Genomic DNA, 17509 nt, shown 5'->3' with positions numbered 1-17509 from the left:
TATCTAGTCTCTAAAGCCTTGAGATCTCATTTTCTTTTTGGTTCTTCTGTGAACCTCCGCTGCAGTTTAATTTCAATTTCTGTTTGAATTCTAGTTGTTTCTAATTCAATTGTTGCAATTTACTTGCCTTTGTTGAAATTCTGAATTCCCAATCCTCAATTCCCTTTTCCATTCAAGTAATTTACATTTCTTGCAATTTAAGTTACTGCAATTTACATTTCTTGCACTTTAAGTTTCAGTCATTTAATTTCTTGTTCTTTAAGATTCAGCACTTTTACTTTCATGTCTTTTAATTTACTGCAATTCTCCCCTCTCCCTTTACATTCCAAGCAATTTAATTTCTGTTCAAGATAAACCACTCAACCAATATTTGATTCGCTTGACTAAATCAACCACTAAACTAAAATTGCTCAATCCTTCAATCCCTGTGGGATCGACCTCACTCCCGTGAGTTTTTATTACTTGATGCGACCCGGTACACTTGCCGGTGAGTTTTGTGTTGGATCGTTTTCCACACATCAAGAACCCATGGCAGCCGAAAACAACAACAATGCCAACAATGCAAGGAAGGTGCTGGGTGACTTTACTACACCTACTCCCGACTTCTATGGGAAAAGCATCTCTATCCCTGCCATTGGAGCAAACAACTTTGAGCTTAAGCCTCAATTAGTTTCTCTAATGCAACAGAATTGCAAGTTCAATGGACTTCTATTGGAAGATCCTCATCAGTTTTTAGCTGAGTTCTTGCAAATCTGTGACACTGTCAAGACTAATGGGGTTGACCCTGAGGTCTACAGACTTATGCTATTCCCTTTTGTTGTAAGAGACAGAGCTAGGACATGGTTGGACTCACAACCTAAAGAAAGCCTGAACTCTTGGGAAAAGCTAGTCAATGCCTTCTTGGCAAAGTTCTTTCCACCTAAAAAATTGAGTAAGCTTAGAGTGGAAGTCCAAACCTTCAGACAGAAGGAAGGAGAATCCCTCTATGAAGCTTGGGAAAGATACAAACAATTAATCAGAAAGTGTCCCTCTGATATGCTTTCTGAATGGAGCATCATAGGCATTTTCTATGATGGTCTGTCTGAACTATCCAAGATGTCTTTGGATAGCTCTGCTGGAGGATCTCTTCATCTGAAGAAGACGCCTACAGAAGCTCAAGAACTAAGTGAAATGATTGCAAATAACCAATTCATGTACACTTCTGAAAGAAATCCTGTGAACAATGGGACAAATCAGAAGAAAGGAGTTCTTGAGATTGACACTCTGAACGCCATATTGGCTCAGAACAAGATATTGACTCAGCAAGTCAATATGATTTCTCAAAGTCTGTCTGGAATGCAAAATGCACCAGGTAGTACTAAGGAGGCTTCATCTGAAGAAGAAGCTTATGATCCTGAGAACCCTTCAATGGAAGAGGTGAATTACATGGGAGAACCCTATGGAAACACCTATAATCCTTCATGGAGAAATCATCCAAATTTCTCATGGAAGGATCAACAGAGACCTTAACAAGGTTTCAACAACAATAATGGTGGAAGAAACAGGTTTAGCAATAGCAAGCCTTTTCCATCATCTTCTCAGCAACAGACAGAGAGTTCTAAGCAAAACCACTCTGACTTAGCAACCATGGTCTCTGATCTAATCAAAACCACTCAAAGTTTCATGACTGAAACAAGGTCCTCCATTAGAAACTTGGAGGGACAAGTGGGTCAGTGGTGCACAAAATTGTGATCAATACTTTTCACAAATCAAATAATCCCCGGTGATGAACCCAAAAACTTGGTGTTCAATACCATGGCATAAACACAACTTCGCACAACTAACCAGCAAGTGTACTGGGTCGTCCAAGTAATAAACCTTATGCGAGTAAGGGTCGATCCCACAGAGATTGTTGGTATGAAGCAAGCTATGGTCACCATGTAAATCTTAGTCAGGCAAACTCAAATGGATATGAATGATGAATAAAACATAAAGATAAAGATAGAGATACTTATGTAATTCATTGGTGGGAATTTCAGATAAGCGTATGAAGATGCTTGATCCCTTCCGTCTCTCTGCTTTCCTACTGCCTTCATCCAATCTTTCTTACTCCTTTCCATGGCAAGCTGTATGCAAGGGTTTCACCATTGTCAGTGGCTACCTCCCATCCTCTCAGTGGAAATGTTCAACGCACCCTGTCACGGCACGGCTATCCATCTGTCGGTTCTCAATCAGGTCGGAATAGAATCCAGTGATTCTTTTGCGTCTGTCACTAACCCCAACCCTCAGGAGTTTGAAGCTCGTCACGGTCATTCAATCATTGAATCCTACTCAGAATACCACAGACAAGGTTTAGACCTTCTGGATTCTCTTGAATGCCGCCATCAGTTCTAGCTTATACCACGAAAATTCCGGTTAAAGAATCCAAGAGATATCCACCCAATCTAAGGTAGAACGGAGGTGGTTGTCAGGCACACGTTCATAGGTGAGAATGATGATGAGTGTCACGGATCATCACATTCATCAAGTTGAAGAACAAGTGATATCTTGGAATAAGAACAAGCGGAATTGAATAGAAGAACAATAGTAATTGCATTAATACTCGAGGTACAGCAGAGCTCCGCACCTTAATCTATGGTGTGTAGAAACTCCACCATTGAAAATACATAAGAACAAGGTCTAGGCATGGCCGATAGGCCAGCCTCCCAACGTGATCAAGAGATCTAAAGATCAAAAGATTCGAAAGATCAAAAGATGAAAATACAATAGCAAAAGGTCCTATATATAGAGAACTAGTAGCCTAGGGTTTACATAGATGAGTAAATGACATAAAAATCCACTTCCGGGCCCACTTGGTGTGTGCTTGGGCTGAGCATTCAAGCATTTTTGTATAGAGACTCTTCTTGGAGTTAAACGCCAGCTTTGATGCCAGTTTGGGCGTTTAACTCCCATCCTTGTGCCAGTTCCGGCGTTTAACACTGGGAATTCTGAGGGTGACTTTGAACGCCAGTTTGGGCCATCAAATCTTGAGCAAAGTATAAACTATCATATATTGCTGGAATGCCCAGGATATTTACTTTCCAACGCCGTTGAGAGCGCGCCAATTGGGTTTCTGTAGCTCCAGAAAATCCACTTCGAGTGCAGGGAGGTCAGAATCCAACAGCATCTGCAGTCCTTTTTAGTCTCTGGATCAGATTTTTGCTCAGGTCCCTCAATTTCAGCCAGAAAATACCTGAAATCACAGTAAAACTCACAAACTCATAGTAAAGTCCAGAAAAGTGAATTTTAACTAAAAACTAATAAAAATATACTAAAAACTAACTAGATCATACTAAAAACATACTAAAAACAATGCCAAAAAGCGTACAAATTATCCGCTCATCAGTCAGCTGAGCAAGAAAATCACTGAACTCCCTCCTAGTACTCTTCCAAGCAATACAGAAAAGAAAATCCAAATGGAGAGTGCAAAGCCATCAACATGGCCGAATTTGGAGAGGAGGAAGAGGCAGTGAACGCCACTGAAGAAGACCTCAATAAACGTCCACTGGCCTCCAATGAGTTCCCCAATGAGGAACCATGGGAATCTGAGGCTCAAAATGAGACCATAGAGATTCCATTGGACTTACTTCTGCCATTCATGAGCTCTGATGAGTATTCTTCCTCTGAAGAGGATGAGTATGTCACTAAAGAGCAAGTTGCTAAATACCTTGGAGCAATCATGAAGCTAAATGACAAATTATTTGGAAATGAGACTTGGGAGGATGAACCCCCTTTGCTTACCAAAGAACTGGATGACTTGTCTAGGCAGAAATTACCTCAAAAGAGACAGGATCCTGGGAAGTTTTCAATACCTTGTACCATAGGCACCATGACCTTCAAGAAGGCCTTGTGTGACCTAGGGTCAAGTGTAAACCTCATGCCTCTCTCTGTAATGGAGAGGCTAGGGATCTTTGAGGTGCAAGCTGCAAAAATCTCACTAGAGATGGCAGACAATTCAAGAAAACAAGCTTATAGACTTGTAGAGGATGTTCTGGTAAAAGTTGAAGACCATTACATCCCTGCTGATTTCATAGTCCTAGAGACTGGGAAGTGCATGGATGAATCCATCATCCTTGGCAGACCCTTCCTAGCCATAGCAAAGGCTGTGATTGATGTTGATAGAGGAGAATTGATCATTCAAGTGAATGAAGAATCCTTGGTGTTTAAGGCTCAAGGATATCCCTCTGTCACCATGGAGAGGAAGCATGAAGAGCTTCTCTCAAAACAGAGGCAAATAAAGCCCCCACAGTCAAACTCTAAGTTTGGTGTTGGGAGGCCACAACCAACTTCTAAGTTTGGTGTTGAACCCCTACATTCAAACTCTAGGTTTGGTGTTGGGAGGTTCCAACATTGCTCTAAGCATCTGTGAGGCTCCATGAGAGCCCTCTGTCAAGCTACTGACATTAAAGAAGCGCTTATTGGGAGGCAACCCAATGTTATATCTTATCTATTTTCCTTTGTTATTTTATGTTTTCTGTAGGTTGATGATCATGAGAAGTCACAAAATCAATTGAAAAAGCAAAAACAGAATGAAAAACAGAAAGAAAAACAGCACACCCTGGAGGAAGATCCTGCTGGCGTTTAAACGCCAGTAAGGCTAGCAGATGGGCGTTTAACGCCCAGTCTGGCACCATTCTGGGCGTTTAACGCCAGAAAGGAGCACCAGACTGGCGTTAAACGACATAAAAGGGCAAGAAGTTGGCGTTAAATGCCAGAAAGGGGCACCAGCCCGGCGTTTAACGCCAGAATTGGCACAAAGAGCAATTTTGCTCGCCACTTGGTGCAGGGATGACTTTTCCTTGACACCTCATGATCTGTGGACCCCACAGGATCCCCACCTACCCCACCACTCTCTCTCTTCTTAACCCATTCACCAATCACCTCAACACCTCTTCCCCAAAAACCCTTCACCTATCAAATCCCATCTTTCTCTTCACCACTCACATCCATCCTTCATAAAACCCCACCTACCCTACCATTCAAATTCAAACCACTTTCCCTCCCAAACCCACCCATACATGACCGAACCATAACCCCCCACTCCTATATAAACCCTTCTTCACTCCTTCATTTTCACACAACCTAAACACTACTTCTCCCCCCTTTGGCCGAACCACAAGGCCATCTCCATCTCCTCATTTCTTCTTCTTCTACTCTCTTCTTTCTTCTTTTGCTCGAGGACGAGCAAACTATTTAAGTTTGGTGTGGTAAAAACATTGCTTTTTGTTTTTCCATAACCATTGATGGCATCCAAGGCCGGAGAAACCTCTAGAAAGAGGAAAGGGAAGGCAAAAGCTTCCACCTCCGAGTCATGGGAAATGGAAAGATTCATCTCAAGGGTGCATCAAGACCACTTCTATGAAGTTGTGGCCTTGAAGAAGGTGATCCCCGAGGTCCCTTTCAAACTCAAAAAGAGTGAATATCCGGAGATCCGACACGAGATCCGAAGAAGAGGTTGGGAAGTTCCTACCAACCCCATTCAACAAGTCGGAATCCTAATGGTTCAAGAGTTCTATGCCAATGCATGGATCACCAAGAACCATGATCAAAGTGTGAACCCGGATCCAAAGAATTGGCTTACTATGGTTCGGGGGAAATACTTGGATTTTAGTCCGAAAAATGTAAGGTTAGCATTCAACTTGCCCATCATGCAAGGAGATGAACACCCTTACACTAGAAGGGTCAACTTTGATCAAAGGTTGGACCAAGTCCTCATAGACATTTGTGAAGAGGGCGCCCAATGGAAGAGAGATTCAAGAGGAAAGCCGGTTCAATTGAGAAGGCATGACCTCAAGCCCGTGGCTAGAGGATGGTTGGAGTTTATCCAACGCTCAACCATTCCCACTAGCAACCGGTCCGAAGTTACTATAGACCAAGCCATCATGATTCATAGCATCATGATTGGAGAAGAAATAGAAGTTCATGAGGTTATATCCCAAGAACTTTATAAGGTGGCGAACAAGTCCTCTACCTTGGCAAGGTTAGCCTTTCCTCATCTCATTTGTCACCTCTGTTATTCAGTTGGAATTGACATAGAGGGAGACATCCCCATTGATGAGGACAAGCCCATCACTAAGAAGAGGATGGAGCAAACAAGAGACTCCTCTCATCATCAAATCCCTGAGATGCCTCAAGGGATGCACTTTCCTCCACAAAACTATTGGGAGCAACTAAACACCTCCCTAGGAGAATTGAGTTCCAACATGGGACAACTAAGGGTAGAGCACCAAGAACACTCCATCCTCCTCCATGAAATTAGAGAAGATCAAAGAATCATGAGAGAGGAACAACAAAGACAAGGAAGAGACATTGAGGAGCTCAAGCACTCCATAGGATCATCAAGAAAAATAACAAGCCGCCATCACTAAGGTGGACCCGTTCTTTAATTTCCTTGTTCTTTATTTTTCTGTTTTTCGAAAATTATGCTTATGTTTATCTATGTTTGTGTCTTATGATCATTAGTGTCTTAGTGTCTATGCCTTAAAGTTATGAATGTCCTATGAATCCATCACCTCTCTTGAATGAAAAATGTTCTTAATTGAAAAAGAGAAGAATTGCATGAATTTTGAATTTTATAACAGTTTAATTATTTTGATGTGGTGGCAATACTTTTGTTTTCTGAATGTATGCTTAAACAGTGCATATGTCTTTTGAATTTGTGGTTCATGAATGTTGGCTCTTGAAAGAATGATGAAAAAGGAGACATGTTACTGAGGATCTGAAAAATCATAAAAATGATTCTTGAAGCAAGAAAAAGCAGTGAATACAAAAAAAATTCGGAAAAAAAGAAAGAAAAAGAAAGAAAAAGAAAGAAATAAAGTTGTGATCCAAGGCAAAAAAAGTGTGCTTAAGAACCCTGGACACCTCTAATTGGGGACTCTAGCAAAGCTGAGTCACAATCTGAGAAGGTTCACCCAATTATGTGTCTGTGGCATGTATGTATCCGGTGGTAATACTGGAAGACAGAGTGCTCTGGGCCACGGCCAAGACTCAATAAGTAGCTCTGTTCAAGAATCATCATACTTAACTAGGAGAATCAATGACACTATCTGGATTATGAGTTCCTAAAGAAGCCAATCATTCTGAATTTCAAAGGATAGAGTGAGATGCCAAAACTGTTCAGAGGCAAAGAGCTAAAAGCCCCGCTCATCTAATTAATACTGATCTTCATAGATGTTTTTGGAATTCATTGCATATTCTCTTCTTTTTACCTTATTTGATTTTCAGTTGCTTGAGGACAAGCAACAATTTAAGTTTGGTGTTGTGATGAGCGGATAATTTATACGCTTTTTGGCATTGTTTTTAGTATGTTTTTAGTATGATCTAGTTAGTTTTTAGTATATTTTTATTAGTTTTTAGTTAAAATTCACTTTTCTGGGCTTTACTATGAGTTTGTGTGTTTTTCTGTGATTTCAGGTATTTTCTGGCTGAAATTGAGGGACCTGAGCAAAAATCTGATCCAGAGACTAAAAAGGACTGCAGATGCTGTTGGATTCTGACCTCCCTGCACTCGAAGTGGATTTTCTGGAGCTACAGAAGCCCAATTGGCGCGCTCCCAACGGCGTTGGAAAGTCGACATCCTGGACTTTCCAGCAATATATGATAGTCCATACTTTGCCCAAGATTTGATGGCCCAAACCGGCGTTCAAAGTCACCATCAGAATTCCCAGCGTTAAACGCCGGAACTGGCACAAGGATGGGAGTTAAACGCCCAAACTGGCACCAAAGCTGGCGTTTAACTCCAAGAAGAGTCTCTACACGAAAATGCTTCAATGCTCAGCCCAAGCACACACCAAGTGGGCCCGGTGGTGGATTTTTATGTCATTTACTCATCTCTGTAAACCCTAGGCTACTAGTTCTCTATAAGTAGGACCTTTTACTATTGTATTTTCATCTTGGTAGCTATCTTTGGATCTTTGGATCTTTGGAATCTTTTGATCTTTAGATCTTTTGATCACTTTGGGAGGCTGGCCATTCGGCCATGCCTAGACCTTGTTCTTATGTATTTTCAACGATGGAGTTTCTACACACCATAGATTAAGATGTGGAGCTCTGGTGTACCTCGAGTATTAATGCAATTACTATTGTTCTTCTATTCATTTCCGCTTGTTCTTGTTCTAAGATATCACTTGTTCTTCAACTTGATGAATGTGATGATCTGTGACACTCATCATCATTCTCACCTATGAACGTGTGCCTGACAACCACCTCCGTTCTACCTTAGATTGGGTGGATATCTCTTGGATTCTTTAACCAGAATCTTCATGGTATAAGCTAGAACTGATGGCGGCATTCAAGAGAATCCGGAAGGTCTAAACCTTGTCTGTGGTATTATGAGTAGGATTCAATGATTGAATGACTGTGACGAGCTTCAAACTCCTGAGGGCTGGGCGTTAGTGACAGACGCAAAAGAATCACTGGATTCTATTCCGACCTGATTGAGAACCGACAGATGGATAGCCGTGCCGTGATAGGGTGCGTTGAACATTTCCACTGAGAGGATGGGAGGTAGCCACTGACAACGGTGAAACCCTTGCATACAGCTTGCCATGGAAAGGAGTAAGAAGGATTGGATGAAGACAGTAGGAAAGCAGAGAGACGGAAGGAACACAACATCTCCATACGCTTATCTGAAATTCCTACCAATGAAGTACATAAGTATCTCTATCTTTATCTTTATGTTTTATTCATCATCCATAACCATTTGAGTTTGCCTGACTAAGATTTACAAGGTGACCATAGCTTGCTTTATACCAACAATCTCTGTGGGATCGACCCTTACTCGCGTAAGGTTTATTACTTGGACGACCCAGTACACTTGCTGGTTAGTTGTGTGAAGTTGTGATAAAGAGTTGAGATTATAGTTGTGCGTACCATGTTCATGGCGCCATTGATGATCACAATTTCGTGCACCACTTAGGCTGTGGTTAGTGGATATAGGTCTGTTTCCTTGCACTGTTCTTACTTCTGTTTTATCCTATGTGCAAATCTGTTGCTGCTATATTCATGATTCATCTGCTGCTTTCTTGTATGTTGCTGCTGTTTACATTGAGTTTTTTATGTTTCTTTTATATCTATGTACATGCAGCTTGCTTTCTTTTAATTCATATGAACTGATATGATTGCTGTTTATTTTCTGGGACAATCCAATTTTAGCCGGAATGCTGCCCAAATTTTTTTGAAAATTATTTTCAATCATGTTTTGGTTTGGCATTTCTGAACTCTGTTTTACTCTGCTTTACCCAGCCCATTTCATGAATGCTATGGCAGACTTTCTTATCCTCTTTGATTTCTTGGTTGATAAACTGCATTTGTGATTCACTGATTCCTATTTTTGCTTTTTTTTATTATTTCTATTCGAATCGGCATCACCCTGTTTCTCTTGTTCGACTATGAGTACTTCTATTCTTACCTGTGAATCACTGTTATATGGAATTTTTTCTATGCCACTTACTTTAACCCGCACTTTACTAACTCCCTAATTTTAATTTACTAATTTCTTTTTCAAAATTCTAACCATACTAACCCTTTTGATCTCTTTTCTGATTATTTTCACTTTCCTCTAACTTTTTCACTATGGCATATTGATTTTTCTCTTTCCATTTAACATTAATTCACTCACATTTCAATTCCTCATTTTCCTTTTTATATTTCTCCCGTCCCGCTTTGAGTTTGCTTTGTTTGCATTGCCTATTTGCTTTCCTATTTTATCCATTTCCTGGTTTTCTGTTTTTCAGGATGTCTTCCTCACAAAGGAAAGGTAAAGGCAAGGCTACTGGCAAGCGCAAGCAAGGAGCTTCCTCCCAGTCCATCATTGCTCTAATGCACGATTCCTCATGGCGGGAGAAGAACTTCACACAGCAGGAAAAAGCTGACCAGCTGCTCCCTTCGACTGATCCTATAAAATTTGCAAACCGGTACTGTGAGCTGAAGTACCCGACTTTTGCAAACTCCAGAAATCTATACCTGGAACGTTCCTTGAAGATTCCAGAATCCCTCCAGTAGTATACCACTGAGCAGGCTGCCCCGCATCAGGAGGCTATGCCCCAGCTTGAGGTCGGATCCGGAGATCCCACTCCAGTCAGTCCCTCCTCTACAACAGCCAAACTCTCAGCCCACCACCGCCACGGAGACCCCAGCTACCATCCCTCCCAGTGATGACACTCCTTCACACCCGGCTTGATTGAGCATCGGGGACGATGCTTCATTTTAAGTGTGGGGAAGTCGCCATCTCTGGCGTTTATTTTGGTGAACCACTACATACTTTTTCTTTTATTTTGGATATTTTTCTGTATTTTTCTTTTTACTGTTATTTTCTGAGTACTTATACATTCCTTTTATGTATTTTTACTCTATTTTCTGCATTTTGCATCTTTAGTTCATATTTTAGCCCTTTAGTTTATTTTAGTTATTTAGTTTAGTTTGCAATTCTGATTTATTAGTGGATTCATTAGTATAGTTTACCCCTTTTTAGCATAAGATAGTATAGTTTAAATAGAAAAATACAAAAAGGAAGTAAGCTAGGTAAGCTGACAACATTTCATCAAGGAGGAACATTAAAACTTTAAAAGCTACCCTAAGTAAATTTTTTTTATGAGAATAATGGGAATTTTTAACTTAACCTGCATACAATATATAAATGATATATGATGCTTGAGTTAGAGAACACACAGCCTGTGAGTCTTGAGCTTAAATTGTATGGTTGCATTCAAACCATAATTTCATTTCTGTGTGTTAATTTCTTTTTATTCTGATGTTCTTTCCTTTGCTTTAATCTATATGTCCAATTATAGAATATAGAATAGATACATACCAAGAGAATGATTGAGGCCATCATTTGATTTTAGCTCACTTACCCCAAATTAGCCTACCTTTTACATCACCCTTGTTAGCCCCCTTGGACCTTTTAAAACCCCTTTATTCTATTTAGCCAAATTACTAGCCTTAAGCAGAAAAACAAAAGAAAACCCCAAGTGAATCCTTGGTTAGCTTAAGATAGAAAATCATGAATAGAATTAATTATGGGAAACCTTGTGGGAACATGAGTGATAGAAACAAAGGGTTAGGAAGATTAAAAAAAAAGAAATAAAAATAAATTTGGAAGCATGCTCATGAGAAAATCAAAGTGATTCAATTACCATGTGCACAAAAAAAAATAAAATAAAATATATAAAAAGTGAGACATGAGCATGTAACAATAAGTGGGAAATATGGGAAAATAGGTAAAGAAGTTTTATCTTGCTAAATATGTATGTTGGGTGAGATCTTAGTCTAATTAAGGATTCACTTATTAGCTCACTTTGACCATATACATAAATCCTTACCTTTACCTTGGCCCCATTACAACCTTAATTAAAGACCTCATGACTTTTTGGTATGACTATATTTTATAATTGTTGATTGGTTAGATGAAAAACAAACCTATAAGAAAGTAAGAATAAAAAGAAAAATAGAGTGAATAAACCCAATAAACACTGAGTGACTAGAGAGTAAACACAAAATCCAGTGACGGTTCAATAACTCATCAACATATATCTGTGCTTCAAATTTACTAATTGTTTTGCAAGTTTGTACAATGTTTTCTTTCCCATCTCATTTGCTAAAATGCTTTATTATTTAAGGGTTGGCTATATATATATATATATATACATAACTCCTTGAGAATGTGAATTAACTTAGCTACATGTAAGCTTTATATATGAGTGAATAAATTAGAGTTGCATGATGCATCATTCATTTAGGTAGTTGCATTTAATTTAGATTGCATTGCATTCCATCACTGTAACCTCATTTATTTATCTTGGATTTAGCATGAGGACATGCTAGTGTTTAAGTGTGGGGAGGTTGATAAACCTATATCTCATGAGATATTTTGTGCTTAATTTGAGTGATTTATATAATCCTTCACCTATTTATTCACATTAATTGCATGGTTTTACTTTCCCTCCCTTATTATGTCATATCGTGAAAAACATGTTTCCTAAGCTTTGAAAATTAATTATTTTAATTACCTTTATTTCCATTCGATGCCATGATTAGTGTGTTGAGTAGTTTCAAAGTTTCTAAGGCAGAATGACTTAAAGGATGAAAAAGAAAACATACCAAAGGGAAAGGAGAAAGCAAAACGGAGCTTTAAGGAAACTGGTATCCACATGATCGCATGGACGACGCGATTGCGTGCCAAGCACGAATCAACAGCGACGCGGCCGCATGACTGACGCGACCGCGCGCCTCTAGCAGAACGCACATGACGCAGTCGCATGACTGACGCGACCGCGTGGCAAGGAAAAGCTTCGAATGACGCGACCGCGTGACCCACACGGACGCGTGACAGAGGCCACGCACCAGAAAATTACAGAACACGCACCAGCGAGTTCTAAAGCCCTTTTTGGCCCAAATCCAAGTCCAGAATGCATAGACCAGAGGTTATGAAGTGGGGGAATGCATCCATTCAATAGAGCGGGCATAATTCTACTTTTCCATGATTTAGATTTAGTCTAGAGAGAGATTCTCTCTCTCTCTTTTTAGGATTTAGGATTTCTTCTTGTTTTAAGAGTAACTCTGGATCCAGGTTTTAATGTTCTTCTATTTTAGTTCCATAATTATTTATTCCGGCAATTGAATTGATCATTTACTTTTATAATTTAATTTATGAATTATTCCATGTTCCAGATTATTATTTGAATTAATGATATTGAGGTATTTTCAGTTTATTATTGCTCTTGTTAATTTATGATTATCATTGCTTACGAATTAAAGATATTTTATTCCAGCAATTTTACTTTTTCCCCTTTTGGTTCTGATTAAGAATTTAGTAACTCAACAGTTATTAAACTCAACGTAATTAATAATCGTTATCTTGCTAATTGAGCTGAACCTAAATAATCCCAACCTTTTCTTAGGAAATAATTAGGATTCAAAGGTCAACTTAATTAGTCCCTTGACTTTCCTTTACCCTGGCGAAGGTTGACCAAGTGGAGTTTAGATTCAAATTTTATTATAGTTGAGAGAGATAACTAAGTTAGACCTCTAAATTCCCTTATCTTGCCAAAAGTTGTTTTACAATTATTATTTATTTTTAATTGCCATTTAATTCACTCATCATTTAAATTACTTGCTTCTCACCTTCTAAACCCCGATTACAACCTTTATAACTAATAATAAGAACATACTTCCTCGCAGTTCCTTGAGAAGACGACCCGAGGTTTGAATACTCGGTTAACAATTTCTAAAGGGGTTTGTTACTTGTGACACCCAAAACGTTTGTATGAAGGACTTTTGAAGGTTTAGAAACTATACTTGCAACGAGGATTTATCCGCAAATTTCTAGACCACGCCAAAGTTCTCTCATCATGTACCTCGAGTTTTAATGCAAAGTATTACTGTCTTCTATTCACTTCAGCTTATTCTTATTCTAAGATATTTGTTGCACTTCAACATGATGAATGTGATGATCCGTGACACTCATCATCATTCTCACCTATGAATACGTGACTGACAACCACTTTTGTTCTACCTTAGAACGAGCGTGTATCTTCGTGGTATAAGCTAGAACCCTTTGGCGGCCATTCTTGAGTATCCGGAAAGTCTAAACCTTGTCTGTGGTATTCTGAGTAGGATTCAGGGATTGAATGACTATGACGAGCTTCAAACTCGCGATTGTTGGGCGTAGTGACAGACGCAAAAGAATCAATGGATTCTATTCCGACATGATCTAGAACTGACAGATGATTAGCGGTGCTGTGAGAGAGCATTTGAACCATTTTCACTGAGAGGATGGGATGTAGCCATTGACAACGGTGATGCCCTACATATAGCTTTCCATGGAAAGTAGTATGAAGGATTGGATGAAGGCAGTAGGAAAACAGAGATTCAGAAGGGACAAAGGATCTCCATACACTTATCTGAAATTTACACTAAGGATTTACATAAGTATCTCTTTCATCTATTTTATGGGTAATTTATTATTATTTTCGAAAAACCATTATAACCAATTGAATTTGCCTAACTGAGATTTACAAGATGACCATAGTTGCTTCATACCAATAATCTCTGTGGGATCGACCTTTACTCACGTAAGGTTTGTTACTTGGACGACCCAGTACACTTGCTGGTTAGTGATGCGAAGTTGTGAAGAAAGTGTTGAGTTAGAAATGTGCATACCAAGTTGAGTGCCTTTGAAAGAGATCACAATTTCGTGCACCAATGACGCCAGCTGCATCTTCTTTAGTGAAAGTAATAGTAGGGAGGTCGGGTGCTCCTTCTCCTCCCTCGATGTGATATACTTCTTTGAGGTGTCTTTTGCGAGATAATTTGGAGATTCCTCCTCCCGCAAATCCTCCATGTATCATGTGAACATGTCTCTCTGGGGTACGAGGTGGTCGATCTGTTCGCCCGCCCTATTCCCCTCTTCTTCTTTTTCTGTGCTCATCTGTCTTACTGGCTAGGTACTGATCCAGTCTCCCTTCTCTTACCAATTTCTCTATGACATTCTTCAAGTTGAAGCATTCGTTGGTGGGATGTCTATAGATTCGATGGTATTTGCAATATTCCGTCCGATTTCCTCCTCCCTTTTTGCTTTTAAGTGGGCGAAGTGGTGGGACTTTTTTAGTGTAGCATACCTCTCGGTATACTTCTACGAGAGACACCCGGAAAGGGGTGTAGTTGTGGTATTTCTTGATCTTCTCTCCATGTTGATCTTCTTTTTTCTTGGACTCTTTATCCTTATCTCAGGAGGAGTAAAAGGATCCAGATTTTGAAGTCTCCCCTAGTCGAGAGTTTTCCTCCATGTTGATGTATTTTTCTGCTCGTTCTTGTACTTCGTTCAGGGATGTAGGATGTTTCTTTGATATGGAATGAACGAAAGGTCCCTCTCGTAGGCCATTGATGAGACCCATGATGGCTGCTTCGGTTGGAAGACTTTGTTGTCAAGACATGCTTTGTTGAATCTTTCTATATAGTTGTGAAGACTTTCCCGATCTCTTTGCTTGATCCTTAAAAGGCAGTGGATCACTGATGAGCGGATAATTTGTACGCATTTTGTCATTGTTTTTAGTATGTTTTTAGTATGATCTAGTTAGTTTTTAGTATATTTTTATTATTTTTTAATTAAAATTTACTTTTCTGGACTTTACTATGAGTTTGTGTGTTTTTCTGTGATTTCAGGTATTTTCTGGCTGAAATTGAGGGACCTGAGCAAAAATCTGATTCAGAGACTAAAAAGGACTGCAGATGCTGTTGGATTCTGACCTCCCTGCACTCGAAGTGGATTTTCTGGAGCTACAGAAGACCAATTGGCGCACTCTCAACGGCGTTAAAAAGTAGACATTCTGGGCTTTCCAGCAATATATGATACTCCATACTTTGCCCAAGATTTGATGGCCCAAACCGGCGTTCAAAGTCACCATCAGAATTCCCAGCGTTAAAAGCCGGAACTGGCACAAGGATGGGAGTTAAACGCCCAAACTGGCACAAAAGCTGGCGTTTAACTCCAAGAGAAGTCTCTATATGAAAATGCTTCAATGCTCAGCCCAAGCACACACCAACTGGGCCCGGAAGCGGATTTTTATGTCATTTACTCATCTCTGTAAACCCTAGGCTACTAGTTCTCTATAAGTAGGACCTTGTACTATTGTATTTTCATCTTTTGATCTTTGGAATCTTTTGATCTTTAGATCTTTTGATCACGTTTGGAGGCTGGCCATTCGGCCAGGCCTAGACCTTGTTCTTATGTATTTTCAATGGTGGAGTTTCTACACACCATAGATTAAGGTGTGGAGCTCTGCTGTACCTCGAGTATTAATGCAATTACTATTGTTCTTCTATTCAATTCCGCTTGTTCTTGTTCTTCAGCTTGATGAATGTGATGATCCGTGACACTCATCATCATTCTCACCTATGAACGCATGCCTGACAACCACCTCCGTTCTACCTTAGATTGGGTGGATATCTCTTGGATTCTTTAACCGGAATCTTCGTGGTATAAGCTAGAATTGATGGCGGCATTCAAGAGAATCCGGAAGGTCTAAACCTTGTCTGTGGTATTCGGAGTAGGATTCAATGATTGAATGACTGTGACGAACGTCAAACTCTTGAAGGCTGGGCATTAGTGACAGACGCAGAAGAATCACTGGATTCTATTCCAACCTGATTGAGAACCGACAGATGAATAGCCGTGCCGTGACAGGGTGCGTTGAACATTTTCACTGAGAGGATGGGAGGTAGCCACTGACAACGGTGAAACCCTTGCATACAGCTTGCCATGGAAAGGAGTAAGAAGGATTGGATGAAGACAGTAGGAAAGCAGAGAGACGGAAGGGACAAAGCATCTTCATACGCTTATCTGAAATTCCCACCAATGAATTACATAAGTATCTCTATCTCTATCTTTATGTTTTATTCATCATTCATAACTATTTGAGTTTACCTGACTAAGATTTACAAGGTGACCATAGCTTGCTTTATACCAACAATCTCTGTGGGATCGACCCTTACTCGCATAAGGTTTATTACTTGGACGACCCAGTACACTTGCTGGTTAGTTGTGCGAAGTTGTGTTTATGCCATGGTATTGAACACCAAGTTTTTGGATTCATCACCGGAGATTATTTGAGTTGTGAAAAGTATTGATCACAATTTCGTGCATCAAGTTTTTGGCGTCGTTGCCGAGGATTGTTGAGTTTGGACAACTGACGGTTCATCTTGTTGCTTAGATTAGGTATTTTTCTTTAGAGTTCTTAAGAATGAATTCTAGTGTTTCAAGGTGATGTTCTTATCATCACCAAAGCTGATTGATCTTCATCAATTTAGCTCTTGAATGCAATGTTCTGCTGAAGCTTGACTAGCCATGTCTAATTCCTTTAGACTGAAGCTTTAGACTAACATTGCATGATTCCTGGAATTCTCATTAAGAATTTTGATATCTTTATTTTCTGTTCCACTTAATTTTCGAAAAATCCAAAAAAATTACAACATCATAAAAAACCAAAAATATTGTATGTTTCTTGTTGAGTCTAGAGTCTCATGTTAAGTTTGGTGTCAATTGCATGTTTTTGTTCTTCTTGCATTCATTCATGTGTCTTAAGTGATCTTCAAGATGTTCTTGATGATTTCATTGCTCTGATCTTTGAATTCTCTTAACTTGAGTGTTTTGTTGTTTTTCATGTGCATTCTCATTCTGTTAGTGGTAGTAATATACAACTTGCTATGTTTGGTGTCTGCATGCATTGTTATTTGATTTTAGTTGCATTTTGATTATTCATCATTATTAAAAATCCAAAAATATTTTTAATTTGTGTCTCTTCAAGTCAATAATGCAGAGAATTGAAGATTCAGAACATACAGCAGAAGAATTGCACAGAAAAAGCTGGGCATTCAAAACGCCCAGTGAGGAAGGCAAACTGGCGTTTAAACGCCAGCCAGGGTGCCTGGCTGGGCGTTTAACGCCCAAAAGGGTAGTAGTTTGGGCGTTAAACGCCAGCATGTGCACCAT

The 17509-nt window shown here is 39.6% G+C and overlaps 1 non-coding gene across 1 annotated transcript; it reads right to left on the bottom strand.

The window, feature by feature from the left end:
• Positions 1-933: 933 nt before the first annotated feature.
• LOC112700260 (small nucleolar RNA R71) lies at positions 934-1041 on the bottom strand. The gene has a single exon (XR_003153171.1). It is a non-coding gene; the product is annotated as a small nucleolar RNA R71 (small nucleolar RNA).
• Between the last annotated feature and the right edge of the window lie 16468 nt (positions 1042-17509).

The sequence above is a fragment of the Arachis hypogaea genome, chromosome 6 (assembly GCF_003086295.3).
Source record: "Arachis hypogaea cultivar Tifrunner chromosome 6, arahy.Tifrunner.gnm2.J5K5, whole genome shotgun sequence".
Classification (NCBI taxonomy): Eukaryota; Viridiplantae; Streptophyta; class Magnoliopsida; order Fabales; family Fabaceae; genus Arachis; species Arachis hypogaea.
Note: the sequence above shows the minus strand (reverse complement) of the source record. Positions and strands in the feature narration are given on the sequence as shown.